Raw genomic sequence first — 15,304 nt, 5'->3', positions numbered from 1 at the left:
AATGGACACAGTACCCAATATTTTTTATTCTTAGGTCTCCCTGAACGTACAGGACATGCTGGTCTCGGCACAGGAAAAGCCAGCGCCTTGAGATTAGTCTTCGTGACAGCAGCTTTCTTCCTCTGCCACAGAGAAAGAGGAAAGAGTCCCACTGCTGAACTGCTGTCACGAGGGGCCCAGGGATCTCGGTGGTGTTTCTGCAAGGAGCATTTACTGCAGGGGTCCAGGAGACCGGCCTCTCGGCTGAGGACACTGACAGAAGAGGCAGGGACGGCGCGCTCCCAGAGCAGGACCCAGCACCCAGCTGCGTGTGCCCGGGCGCCCGGCCGAGATCAGAGCCGGGGCTCTGCTGCGCTGTGCTGGCGCAGGCAGCGGCGGCCGTGCAGACCCGATCAGGTCCTCAGCCAACGATTAAGTGAAAAACTTCACGTGCCACAAGCATCTGAAGAATAAAAAACTAGGCTATTTACTTGTAAATCAGCAAATTATTTCTATAATGTTTGCTGTGGATAAAATTAATAAGCAAACTACTGATAAAGGAATCAATGCAAGATCTATCCTGCAGTGATGAACAGGATTTGTTTGCCTCAGAGGAAAACCCAAGTAAACGTGGTGAGCAGGACCAGATACTAAGTTTCTGAGGTTAATACCGATTGCCACTGTCCACATGATGCCTAACTCAACACCACTGCGTGGGAGCTCAAGCTCTCTCGGTCTATTGTTAAAGAGCACATAAAATGATGCATTCAAATCCAAAACAAAAATAAGATGAGAGCTTGCGGTAAGGCTTGCATTGGCACAAGTGTTTTCAAAGCCAATATGGAGGGAAATATTCAGTGCAATTTACTTTTTTTTTCATTATTTCTGTCTTGACAAAGCTATGATGATTTGCTGAAAAAACCCTTTGTATTAAAAAAATTAAAGTTGTGCTGATCCACCTGATGAGAATTATGTTAAGAACAAGATACTGCCTGATGCTTGTCCGAAACAGTAATACTCTCCCGGCAGACCTGTTTCACCAGCCTTCCTTGCTGCTTCTCTGCCTCCTTCAAACCAGCAGTGCCCCACCACCCACCTTCGGCAGTCCTGAGGGGTATTGTTAGTAGAGACTGATGGGACTCAGCAGGTTAAAATTAGTCAGGTAATGCAGGAGGGTGTCATCACATCATTGACTTACAGTTGCCAAGTTTCAGATAAATCAATGTCAGTCATGAAGTACACCTAATGGAAAGCAAGGAATTTTCAAACAAATTATGTTTAAACTGCACAACTGCCTCTATTAGCAACTACTGCAGGAAATTCGTAAGTGTTATTAATAATATCCTCCTAATAAGAGCCATCCTCCATACCCAAAATCTCAAGATGGTCTGGGTGGAGACTTCCTCTGCAAACTGAAGGATGTGACACAACAGAACCTAGGACAGATGCAAGTAAAACTACCCGGTTTGCAGGACAGTGCGTGCTGCTTGAAACCAGCAAATGTTGAGGTAGAGATAAAACGTCATGAAACTCAAAGCCATAAAAGTGACCAAAGACCAAAAGGAGCCTGGAAACGGCTCAGCTGTGATGGTATCTGCACCCCAAAAAGCTGTGATTAGCGCATGCCCTGGCCATGGCAGCCTCCACGACTCCATATGAGATGGTGGGGGTTAAGCCAGGGAGGACAGTCACCTGCAGAGCAGAAGCTACCAAGCTGCCTGCGACCACAGCAGGGCTCATCCACCCCGAGCACCCATCACCCGCCCCTCAGTGGCAGCATCACCATGACTGGGTGAAGTTGCGGTGGTCCCAAAAGCCAATTACTGCACAGATCGACCTTAAATTTCTAGCACTGGGAACTACTTCTTCCTTTTACTTTGATTATAATGGCCCATCCTACCATTAACCTGTCCAGAGCAGCAACCCATAGTCTGTATTCCAGAGGAAGATAAAGACACGGAAAACCCACCACTGCGTATCCCAGCCAACTGTGCAAAATTGCTCACAGCAGAGAAAATTCCTGCAATAATCGCTGAGTGCCCCTGGAAGTTAACATGAGGTTTGATTAATATTATTAGCTCAGCTTGCGCACAGGCACTTCCAAGAGCCAGCTACAACATCTGGGAGAGCTGGGTGGCTATGGCAAAGAAATATTTGCAAACATTCATTGGAACATGAAAGTGAATTAAGTCCAACCATTTTCACAGCCCCTTACACGCCTCTGTTGAGCCAATGTTCCAGCAAGTTTGTTTATTGCAGTTCAAACTGGATGTTTTAGGTAAATATTTCAAGGTGTTTTCTGAAGAGTTTGCTAACATTCATCAGTTACAGCAACACAGAAAGCAATGGTAAGGATTGTATCAAGCAGTCAGGACAAAAACACCAGGCTGCTCTCCTTAACAGAGGCAGATGCGTACACACACAGCGTCACATTCTCAAAAGACTAAAAAAGCTTTTCTAAAATAATATTAAATTTTGCTTTTAGGTAAAAGCCACACATTAAGCTTTTGAACAGGCTTTACCCACACAAACACATTTCAATCGTTAAGTCCCAAACAAACAAGTTAACAGACAGAAAAGTACTGCCTGTGAAAGACACCCGAGCCCCGTATCCTCTGCCCTTGCACATTTAGGAAGCTGCTCCCTCGTTCTGCTCTACTTTGCAAAGGCACGCATGCCTTCAGAAAATAAAAGGTTGCTGTTTGTTTGTTTACACAGCATTAATGGCAGCATGGTAACTAACACAGCAGCCTTGCCACCCATTGGTAGCCGGCAGCTGGGACACAGGGAGAAGGTGAGGAGTTCTGCTCCACCAAAAAATTCAGTACACACACCACAGACTGCTTTTTCACATCAGCCCAGGAAAAACACATTTCTCTCCAGTGACATTAGATCCTGACACTCTCCTCACTCCTGAAGACACCACGTATACACACTTCCACTCCCCCCAGCTTCCTTCTCGCGCCCTGCTTTTCCTTAGCCCACGTTAAGCTGCTATGTAAAGCCTCTTCCCTCATGTAGCATCTTCACATGCATTCTTTAAAAATAAACATGTTCTCTTAACTGTGATGGCCCCACCAAATACTACACAAACCCAGATGTGTCCCGATTTTGAGGTAAGCTAATCCCATTAAAAACGAGTTCACCTGCAATGCTAGAAAGCATTACATGCGTCGTCTCATGAGAGAGGAGATTAATTGAGGGAGGGATGGTGTGTAGTCAAGGCAACAGTGGATGCTACACAGAGGCACCAGGAGTTTATGCTGCTCGTCAGGTGCTGCTCATGTCATTCCTCTCATTTTTGCCAAAACCACCAACAACAAAAGGAACAGGAGGCAGTGACAAGCAGGAGTGAGAGCAGAGTCACAGTCTGGTAGGGGTCTGGTTGGGAATGGGTTCCACTCCACATTTCAGCTTTCCTGTGAGATTGAAGTGACAAACAGGAGGTGAAGATCCCTGGAACGGCTCCTTGCCCCAGGGCTCGTCCCTTACACTTTTTCACTGGTTCTGACAAAGCCTCCGCCGCCCGCGCTGCCCAGGGTCCGGCCGCCCAACACAGCATGGCCCCACCACCGCCGCCCTCGATGGCCAGCCAAGCGTGAAGCCCCTGGATTGCTACTGATCTTGTTAAGGCTAGATCAGAGGATTTGGCCAAAAACACTATATTCCCTGATCAGAGATCAGTTTCCCCTCTACCATCTGATAACCACTCTTAAAGGATGCGTTAATAGGCTTCTGTTCACTCTGCACCCGTTAAGCAGAGGCTGAGCTACCGTAAGAGGGAATAGATTTGAGTAATGATCTCTTATGAGGCAGCAAACCTACATATAGTGTTTAAAATTATTCCCTTAGGACAAGATGTTTTTCACCAAATCTCCCACATGACAGTTTGACATATTGGTTCAGGCACATAGCTCTGCATTTGTACACAGTACAGAACCATCTTCTTCAGTTTTCAAGAAAAATAAGGTCTGAAAACATTTCATGTTTCCCTGCACACTGGACCTAGTTTCCACAGATTAATTTACTCCTAAAACTGTATTTTTAAACACAACTAGTTAATTTGCATTGATGAACAAATGAGCCATCTCCCCCCTCACTGCTGTAGCACTGACAAAATCCTGGACAAAGGCATTTTCTTGACCCCGGAGTACAAGTAAGCACATGATTTGCATTTGTTTATACACACAAACATGGCACCTGCTACCTGGTTACTCCATAAACTTGCACCACTTTGTTTTCTTCACCTCTGGCAACCTGTACCCCGCTTTGGACTGGATCTGTCTCTTCTGTTTTAAATGCCTTGGGGCAAAGGATGTCTCTGGCTTTGGACTCCAGCACAAAGCACTGCTGGTGCTCAATGAAAAGCCCCATCTGCTCCATTACTGAAACCTTCCTCTTACTCTGATATTACTCCATTTATTTTGCGTAACCTATGCAATTTTTAAAGCCCATAAGATGCTTAAAGGTGCTACCCTCCCCAGTATGAACAAAATTAAAGGAAGTCAGAAGTGTTTGTGGTTAAGATGAACAGCTGATGCCAAGGACTCGTAATGACATGCACAGACAAAAGGGGACCGGGCGACTCCCCTCCTTGCTGACCAGGAGTGCTGTGCAGAGGTACCCCAACTCCAGAGTACTGGCCACAGCTCACTCATTAACCTTTCAAGAAAACATTTGGCTTAATCAGCCCATAGATCTATTGCCAAGACCCAGCCAGCTGAGCTGTACTGGGAACACCTTCCTCTCAAAGGAGGGAAGGATTTTTAGTAAAAAATGTGTGCATAGCACTAAGCACTGTCCCACACCACTAATATATCCCACAAACGAGGATTAAAGTGTCTGACTTTGCTGCATATAGACAAGACACCGCTCAGCTGAAGGCAAGGCATGGCACAGCAAGGCAAGGCACGGCCGTCCCAGCTCACTCGGGCTGGGAACACAGCCCGTTTACCATTAATGTTGAGTGGTGCCCACCCCTCCCTCAGCCCATCAGGTCTGGCAACCTTCTCTGATCCTCAAAGCCTCTTCCTCCACAGACAGCATGATTAATCAGAGACACCTGCGACTCTAAAGGGAGCATGTATCAGCCCATGCTGCAAAGATGTTTATTTTGCTTTCAGTGGTCTCAGAGCTGGCAAGGAGCTCCATCAGTGCTTGCTGCTTGCACAGAATTTAGATAACATGAGGCACAGAGTGCTTGCTGTGAATACATATTTTTCTTTTTTCTCCCTTGACCTCTTTTCATGCTCCTGTTTTCACCAGGAGCAATGGAAGGATGTGCATACCACGACAGGGAGGCTGCCCAAACCAACAGCAGCGTTAAGGGTTTGTTGTTACGGCTGTAGGGTTACAGCCAGACCGCAGTGTCCTACCCTACAGCTCCAGCACCAAGCCGGGCGGATATCACTTGGGGACAAACTCAGACTGTTAGCCAGATGCTGGTGCCTGAAGAAACTGGTGAAAACACTGTTAAGTAGGAAAAATGCTAACCCTGTCAGTGGAAAAGGTGGCAGTCATCTTACACATAGCATGACCTTGAAGACACAGAATGAACGATGTGTGGATGAGGAGAACAACATTGCTGTTTTAGAAAATGTGTTCATTCCACCCTGCCGGGAGGAGACAAAAAGGGGGAACACACAGTTCCCCACTTTGCTGCCCACTGCCCAGCAGGAAAGCAACACACTTTATGGGAAAGTGTGAAACTGCCTACACCTATTTATTTCTCTGGAAGCTACTGTTAAATTACTGCTTTCCAACTCTATGACTCTCTGAGAAGAAACGTAAGCCTTGTGTCCAAGGGGGAAGCCAGAAGCTCTGTACCTTGGGACAGCACCAGCTCCTGTGCCCTGCTAGATGGCCACAGGGACAACGGACTGTTTTTAACTCATATCCTTCCTCTCTTCTGGCTACCTCCAGTTCCTCTTTTCATTTAACACATTAACTCGCAGGCTGGCTTTACTGCAAAAAACACAAACCACAGAGGGGAGTTCTGCCTGACCCGCTTGCGAAGAGGCTGATGTCGGAGTTTTGGTTCTCACATAATAAAAGACGATTCTTGCAAGCCAAGTCCCATCACAACTACAGTGCTGCAGTGCAGCTTTCTGCTAGCCTGGTCCTGGCCCTCCCCTGCACAGGTAAACCACAGCTTGTGTGTAACAGCCACTGAAAGCTAAGCTACTGATTGCCAAATTTTCAACCATGGTCTAAGCCAACCCAACCCAACTGCACTGCTCTGAACTGCTGGTCAGGCTCCCCAGTGCCACCACCAACACTGCTCTCCTAAGCTTTGCATGGTGTGGAAGCTACGACCCTGCCCACATGAGGAAAACTGGCTTTAAAAATAAAATCAGAACAGCTGCCACCAACAGACAAACCATTTCTGGATGCGGCCAAGAGAAAACAAGTGGGAGTCCAGCAGCTGCAACCCATCCCAGCACAGCCAACCCAACACTCCTGATGTCCATACGCTGCCATCCAGGACCAGTGAATCCTCTGGGAGCTCCCAGTTATTTTGGGGGGCCTGTCCTCCCCTCACAAAAAAAGAGCACTTCTGCTCATCTTGGAAAGGAGTTCACTGCCTAAATCCCGCCCACTGGCTCCATCAGATTTACACTCAGACCTAGCATTGGGATGAACAGCTTCTCCTAACCCTCCCTCCAAAGGACTGCAGCTGTCTCAGCCATGTCCCTACCTCTGCATCCAGCACATAACGTGAAAAGGAGAACTCCACAGTAGGAGGGAATATTGGCTGACTGATCCCATGTTTTCTCTGCTGTTGGTGTACATCACTCACTTGCAGTATCTAAATGCTTTGAGCCTATTTTCACCAAGGGTAACAACCCACACATCCGTGATGAGTAAGGAAATGCTGGTTTTTGCACCCAATACTTTCAAATTTATTTCATATGCATGCAAATTATCACAAGGCAGCTTTATGCACAACTCCGGCCCATGTGAAATCCATCTCTCGACAGCCAGAATGTGCGAGCAAATAAAAGGTTTTTCATAAAATCCAAAGCGGAATTTTCTCCCTGCAAGTAGTCATACGAAATTGTTCAGTATGCCCTCATTTAACTAAAACCAGTTCCTGGGCATGGTCTAGTATTATTTCAGGACAGGCCAAAATTGAAAAAAACACACTACTTAAATGTTCTGCATTAAATTGCCACCTTGACATTTAACAAGGAGCTAAGCCGATTAACAGTGACTAACGCCTGCCATTTCCCTGCACGGGATCACCTCACTGCCCTCTCCCGCGGGCACCGCACAAGTGGCCACTACTGGTCCACGCTCCTGAGAGCTTGCTGTCAGCCCCCAACAGCGTCCGACTGCCTTCAGACAGAGTCCTGGCCTACGGGGTTTGATCGATCCCTGAGTTGGTTTTTTCTCCATTATGACAGAACCTTTTAATGCGTGTTAAATACTGAAAAATGGCTTGAGCTGGCCCGACCTGGCTGCACCACCACCACCAGCCTGACTCTTTGCCAGGGGATGGTGCCCAAAAGAACAACATTTACTTGACCAGTCGATTCATTCTATAACCCGTTGCATCATTTTAGTAAGCTTTGCTGTCATTCATTTCTTCTTAAGGTCAAAAGTACCAATTTCACCTTCAGCCTAATGTGAGTTTCAATGCACAGAGCAGGCCTCCAAGAATAGCACAAAAATGCCCACTCACACTGGCAAGGGAAGTGGGTGTATTAATGGAGTTTGTAAAGCAATGAATAGATGGTGATTATGCACAGAGCGCAACAGAGGAGGAAACATGTGAATTCCAGCTTTCTCTCGTCAGATTTGTGCAAGAGCTTCTACATAATTGCCAGGGAAAAAATAGAAGTTATAACAATAAGTAGGATATTTAAGCCCTACATATTATACATGGAAATATCTATTTTCCTTAAATGAAATGAAAACAGAATGAAAGAAGAAGATTCCCTTCAAAGAACTTTGTTTGTGGTTGCTTAGTTTCAGGAATGAGTACTTGTTAGCCAAGCATAAAAAAGGGAATTTGTCTCTGAAATATTATCAGTGTCTTGTGAGGCAAAGGCTTGGACACAGCTGGCCAAAGACTTTTATATGTTTAGTCACCTTGCTCCCAAAGAAGTCAAGAGGAGCCATGTCCTCATATCCCAAAGCCACATCTGCATCCAGCTTGACTGCCAGGGCCAGGGATCGAGGGTCCTCCGGCTGCCCATCCCTCAGTCCCTCCCATCTCCTCCCCAGTTCTGCCTGCAGCTCCTGCAGGTGCCTCTGCCCGATCTATAACTCACGATTACGAGAGACCATAATACAAAACTGCCACAGGCAAAGTCAATCTCTCCCAGGGGCCTCACACATCTGAGGCTCTTGCACACCAAGAAATGGTGATCATGTACATTAATGCTCTGGGTTAAACCACGAGTTCAAGGATATTTGTGAAAATACACCTGGAGTTTATCAGTAAGTGAGAATAAACAGCATCCAGGATCTTTAAGTCTTATCTCTTATTTGTAGCATTACCTTGAAATACATCCCATTACTCTTTAGGATACCTCCAACTGAAGTTTGGTGTCTCAGAAGTACTGGCTGATACTAAGGGACCAGCCTCCCCAAAATCAAAAGGAGCTCAAACAATTTCACCGCTCACAGAGTAAGAAAAAAGCCAGAGCAGAGACCCCAGGACAAAGCTGGGTCTCACCAAAGCACCTGCAGAGATGCGGTTCAGAGACGGACACCCCTCAGCCCGCTCTGACCAAGGCACACAGAAGGCAGAGGTGTGATACCCCAGAAACATGGTTTTCAAATCATGGTTTGCAAATTCCTGGTAATTCATGGACAATTTCTACAGAGTCTATGAAAAGTAACTTAAAAAAGCAGAATTGTCAGGAAGCCTGAGTTTGTTAAAGGGACAAAATCTCTGCTGGAAAACATTTAAGTGTTTGCAAATCAGACTGATATCTGATGTTATCAAGCCAAAATGCAGTTTCTGGGTAAATTCTTCCTTGGTCATTTCTGTTATAGAAAAATGCCAGATTCTGGTATACCCAAAATTTTATCTTGGCTACAAGAAGAGATGGAAAAGTTGTTGCCAAATAATGGATTTGGTGTATTCAGAAACATCCCATAAAGCAGCAAAATGGTGTGGTGATTCAGCTGGGGGTCATAAATCTTATGGAGCACCAGGGTTTGTTTGAACAGCATGTTTTAAAATTAAATCTCTCTGAAGGAAATGCAAAAAAATCATCAGATAGAAGAAATACACAACCACGTGAAGGAGGAATGGCAGCAAAGGAAATTCACCTTAAAAAAAAGCACACACACAAAAAAACCTGGCTTTCGTTAGTACGTCTGTAAGTGCCACTATTAGGATGAGAAAAATATAAGCTTTTCTTTTTCTTCCAATTGTCACATCACTGTGGAAAGTCTTCATGAAATTCTCAGAATAGCAACGAATCAGGAGCAAACAGCTGCTCAAGCACGAAAGTCACGGGTAGAGACTTTCACAGCTTCAACGAAAAATTAACTCTAAAGTTTCACAGGCCAGTAAATGAACAAAATGGGCCAGCACAACACAGGATGGACAGTCGCATCTTCAAACCCAAAGCTGAAATATCGGCCTGAGTTCCCTTTCTAGCCATATGCTCACATGATTTTTGACCCACAACAATTTCAATATCCCTGGAAAATTAAAAAATGGCCAACAATTAGCTCACCCCGCTCTGCTGGGAGCTGGGCGGGCTCTGCCCTACGGCACTCGGGGAGGGACGCCCAGAGGTCAGCGGTCCCTGGCAAGGAGAGGGGAGCGGGGAGCGGGCACGGGGCTGTGCAGCGCTGGAGCACCAAAGTGCCGGCACACGGAAGCACAGCGTGTCCCTGGGGACCTCGCTGCGGGGAGGACTCTGCATGGAGCAGCCCACGAGAGATGGGAGTTCATTCCTGTCCCACAGGCAACTACAGCTGTCTGTGACAACGGCTCTTAACCTGGTTTAGATTCAGTCAATGGAGAAGCACAGACCGTCCTACCAGAGGGGCAGGTCCCTTTGATCACCCAGCTCCTAGCAGAAAGGTCTCCAGAGGCCGCGATGCTCTCTTTGGCTGTGCCACTTTCCACCAGCCAAGTTAACAGGGAGCAGTGGAGGAAGGTAAGTTTAACGTCAATACCGCATGCACATAGCAGTAAGCAAGAGGAGCACAGAGCGCACAGGGAAGGCAGGGAGTTCCTCGCCTGCCCCCGAGCCCCAGCCCTGCGGGGCACAGCACGAGGGGCGACAGGCAGTGCACTCGGCCCCTTGTCCCACCCGGCTCTCGATGCGGCAGGGCCCGTCGGAGGGGAACACTGGTGCAAATGGCCTCGTCCTTCCGGACACAGATGACACCATTCCTTAACTCACGTAAGTTATGACAGAAAAATGTGCTGTGGCACATTCATCACCCCTATACAAAGCGGTTTTGTAGCACAGAATAATGCTGGGGGGGTGAGCTGATGAGGCAACAGCTGAATAACCTTCCCATGCACATGTAACCTTTAAAGCTTACAGACATGTCCATAAAATCAGAAACAAAGCAGTGAGACTGAGACCCCTTTGTGAAAGACTTTGCAAACAGAACCCTGACACTCACGGGGGTGACTGCCACCTCGTGTCCCCCACCCATCCTGCCCCTGCAGAGAGGCCCAGTAGCTCCACACGTGCAAGTTCCACACAAACACCTCGCTAGCGAAATAAAGTCAAATACAAAGAAGCTACCGTGTGACAGCGTAAGGACTACCTTGTAATCTCCACCTGCATCTGTCTCAAGCGGGGCACTGTTAGCACTATGAGCTCTTGTCAAACGAGGCAAGACTTGGCTCTTCAGCACCCGCTTCACTACCACAGCACGAATGCAGAGGTGGCACCACACAACCAAAATCCTCCAGCCCACCACCGAGACACACATTTCATTCACACAGGCGGGGCAAGATGCACGTAGTATGGCTCGAGTCGCATAACCAAAACGCTGATCGACCCCCAGCTCTCACTTCGCCATCGGCCAGGGCTGCTGCACATGTAAAACACCGCACTACACACATTGTAAAGCCTGTGAGACACTGAGTCCATTGGCCCAACATTAAAACTGGTTATTCTGAAGGCAAGGGCATTCAGACTGGCCTTTAACTATCTTCTGATTGGCAAACCCCGAGTCACGCCTCTGCTCAAAAGCACGGATGAACACTTTGTTTACTGGAAAACGCACAGAGAAATACAGGTATCCATAACAGCATTGCAACAAATTATGCTATCCTCTCTTCTTCTCAGGGGTTTGCATCCACGCAGCCTCATCCTCCAGCTGCGCAGCTGCCAAGGCAGATGAAACGTTGGGCCTGCTGGGCTCAGATAAGAGGGTGAAATGACAGCAGGAGCACCCATCACCCAACGGGACCGCAAGGATATATGCATGAACAGAGACTGAACTCAGTGTCTTAATGTACCCACCTTGCCTCCAGTCCTCTAGGTCGTCTTGCGCAGAAGGCAGCTGTGCTGAAAGAGTTAATCTCGCCTGGAACAAACATATCTCCGGTTTCTCAGAAAGTCAAAGGCTGCAGGAGCTGGGCTGCCTGCTCCCTGCCTGCCCTCTGACATTTCCACTCTGCTTCTCCCTGCATGGAAAACTTAACCGTACACAAACAAACAGGTTGGGAGGACAGATAAATGGAAGACAGAGGAGGAGAAAGGGAAGATTTCTCAGATTCCTTGTAATAGCCCTGATTAAATAATAGCAGCCACCACCAGACACGGGTGAGGGGCTGGCGTTTATCAGTAAACCCTGAAGTCTACAGCAAGACATCTCTGTTTAATTAATCCTGAAAGGGTCCCTTCCCCCTTCTATATCCCAGGGAGGTTTTGAGGATCTTCAAGTTTAAAGCTACAGCGAGTCCTTTTTAGCTCTTTTCCTTACAAAACAAAAGGGCAGATAGTGCCTGTTTAAAATCACAGCCAGGATTTACAAACTCTATGGCAGTCTTCCATCATATGAAACCATGCAGGCAAACCCCACTGAGAGGGTATCTTTGATTTAGTCATACTTAACCATCTGAAGCAATGTACCCATCAAACAATGTGTTTTTACAACAACCTGCTGGAAGTGGGCACGCACGTAATCATAACCATACACGGGTCTGCAGATCTTATCTGGGCTTCAGGTCTCCTGCCATTCTTACAGAGTATCTATTTTGCAGGGGATAAATCTGCTTGGTGCTGGACGCAGTTCTAGTCCCCGTTTTCATACAGTTTTCCCATTACCCTGGTGGCATCGACATCACTCAGTGATGGAAAAGATTGCACATACACATGGAGCAAGACAATTGCAAATATTCTTGCCCGTTGGCTTTCACTTCGCTTGGGGAGGCTTTGGAAAACCTTCCAAGGCACCTTCCATTTCTGAAGGTCCCCTGCCCTTTAATCCAAGGTGAACATCATGTTAGTGCAAAGCACCGCAATTCAAGCCATCAGCCACGAATTGCCACAAAGCTGGCACGTCCCTCCACACCTCAGCAGCAGTGGGAGCTGAGCTCCGCTTCCAGGGCGCCTTCATCCCACCACCACGCTCAGAGAACTGCAACACGCCAACAAGCACCCATCACAGAAGCAACGGAAACTCCCGGCCCAGGAAAGCAGACGGACCACGGTACATGTCATATAAACCAGAAACCAGCTTCCAACGGAGGTGGCCTCGGTGAGCGCTTGCCAAGGGTTTGAAGCAGTCCTGAACAGAGGGCAAGGCAGGGAGGGTCTGGCAGCAGGGTGCTCCATCCGCGAGGTCAGACAGCCACCTCAAAAACCAGCCAGCCGACCCACCGACCTTCACCCGGCGGGGAGGGCTCGCTGGCAGCTGCGCCTCCCCGCTCCCACGCGGCCACCTCCTCGCCCAGGAGCTGGCCAGGAGCAGGGATGCTGAGTAGCATCACTAGCACAGCACCAGCCTACTCATTGTTCCAAATGGGTTTTAATTTTCACATATATTTTTTAAAAGAGTCATGAGAGTTCATCCTTTCCTCCCTTCTTTTTCCTTAGTAACCATACAAATGAGTGTTAATGCTTACTTATTCACTTATCTCCCCGTTCTCTTTTCCAGTGCTACTTTTTTAAAGCCTTCCCAGCTTCAGAGAATAGCAACGCACAAAATGGAAAAAATCTAGTTTTCCACATGCTTTTTTTGGTAGAAGAATAAGCATTATTTAATTTTCTAAACTCCCTCTTCCATTCTCTTTTTTTTTTCCCCAAAACTCGTCTAAAGCTGAATACACTGATGGTAGAACTACAGAGGTTTATTCTTTCAGTGTGGTGTAAGTTGCAAAAACAGCAAATGAAAAAGTGGAAGAAGAGCTCTGAAATAGTAATTCCTGGTGCAACTGAAAGCAAAAAGAAGAGGGGGGAAAGGGAAATTTTGAAAGTCTAAGTTCAAATTGTAAGCGAAAGCTATATTTGACATCAGATTTATAAAATTCCTAGGAAAATAAAAAGTCAAACCCAGTCATTTTCTTGAAGATCTATATTCTTAAATACCTGTTTTCAATGTAGTCTCTTTTTTAAAGAAGCACTGGGATGGGGGATGAACTGTGATGAACTGAAAAATGTCTCTGTCTATCCCCCCCCCAAAAAATCACTATGCAATGACAAGCGACAATCCAGTATATAATCAAAGACAAAATCCTGACATGTTCAAAGAGAAAATTATTGTAACAGCAGTGACTTAAGATGAGAAGGGTTTTTTTTGATGGAAACAATGGCAGTCAAGATTCTTCTGTAGCAACCAATGCTTAAACGCACAACTCAGTATGCAGCACTCCTGCCAGGTACACTAAGCACTAACAGGGGAAAAAAAAAAAAAAAAAAAGAAAAATTAACAACCAAAAAAAATTGCAACACATAAGTAATTCATACCTAGAGTGGAATCAAGCAGCACTCTTTGAATGGTTAACCATTCACACAGGGTAGCAAACACTTCTAATGACAGGCACTCTTGTCCCAGGGCGTAAAACAGCCAACGTAGCAGTCTGAGAGCCGCCCACAGTTTGGCTAGTTGAATTGCATTTTCCTTCTCAGACACCAAGTTTTCAATTTCCTAACAATAAAACGTCTGCACGAGACCTAGACACCGAGGTTTAGTAGTATCTTTTCACCTGAAAAGCAGGGGAATGGCCAGTTCTGCACGGTGACGTGTCCTGCCTGGCAGGTGACCATCGAGACCTCTGTCTCCTGAGGTCCTGCCCTGCAGGGGCCTCAGCATTCATCGGGATTGCAGAGCACTTCAGAGTAATAATAAAATATAGCACTTGGTGTAACACTATACATTACACTGCACATTTTCAAGTACCACAACTGAGAAAGCAGACTGTAACTCTTCAGAAATGTTTGCCTTCCAGAGTTACTTTAAGCAATCACTTTTGTGTTGGGTTTTTTTTTTTAATTTCATTTTACAGAGCAACTCCATGTCCCATTAATACAAACCTTGCAAGTTACAAAGAACTACACTGAAATATTTACATTTTCAACATTTGCTTCCAGGGAATTGCATATTTGGCTGTAAATGTCGTGACTTGCAATCTTCACTGAACTACCGTGATTCACAAAAAGTGAATCACAACAGGGAAATTTTGTGACTGAATAAATAGCTATTATGCAACCCATCTAATGAGTATAGTATTTTTCTGCTCTTGGATTGGAAGACTATCAGAAGATGAATGTAAGTAGTCAAAGCCTCACCGACTACAAATACCCCTTTCAAAACCAGAATTTCGATTAAGTTCAGTGTTAGTTGGGAGTAAGAGTCAGAAAGAAAAACAGATGCTCTTAAGAGACAAACAGTCTCTTAAGTAAGGTATCAACCCAAATGGAAATTCACAAATGTACACAAACTGCCAGGGTGCCTGGTGGGACTGTCCTTGCCCTGCAGCGCACACAGACTGCCTACCTATCGAGTTTGAAAAAGATGCTGGTCCTGAATGGAGCACTGCTGTCCTCCCAGAAGGAAAAAGTTTGTCAGAACACGAGCTGCCTCTGCCCCGGCCCGAACCTCGCTCTCCTGCCTGCGCCATGCGCGCAGGAGGAATTGGGCACCTGCTTGTCCAGGCACTACATCACCCAGGTGACGGTGCGCAAGGTGATTTTCAAGAGCGTTTATTTGGCAATTCTTCCCCAACTTTCCAAACAAACGCATGTGGGCTATCACAAACACTGCCGCCTTCTGTATTTGACCGTGCTCACATGATGCTTACGGCAGCAGCAGTACTTTCTCTGGCTGCAGTTGGGCAGTTGTGCAGGAGCAGACCCTCCGAACACAGGCAGGGAAGCAACCTCTGGGT

General features: G+C 46.6%; 1 protein-coding gene across 2 annotated transcripts in view; it reads right to left on the bottom strand.

Annotated features, from left to right (window-relative positions):
* The window catches only part of MN1 (MN1 proto-oncogene, transcriptional regulator), a 114,634-nt gene that overhangs the window by 81,787 nt on the left and 17,543 nt on the right, over nt 1-15,304 (bottom strand). The gene's annotated exons all lie outside the window — the stretch shown is intronic.

The sequence above is a fragment of the Phalacrocorax carbo genome, chromosome 15 (assembly GCF_963921805.1).
Source record: "Phalacrocorax carbo chromosome 15, bPhaCar2.1, whole genome shotgun sequence".
NCBI classification, from domain to species: domain Eukaryota; kingdom Metazoa; phylum Chordata; class Aves; order Suliformes; family Phalacrocoracidae; genus Phalacrocorax; species Phalacrocorax carbo.
Note: the sequence above shows the minus strand (reverse complement) of the source record. Positions and strands in the feature narration are given on the sequence as shown.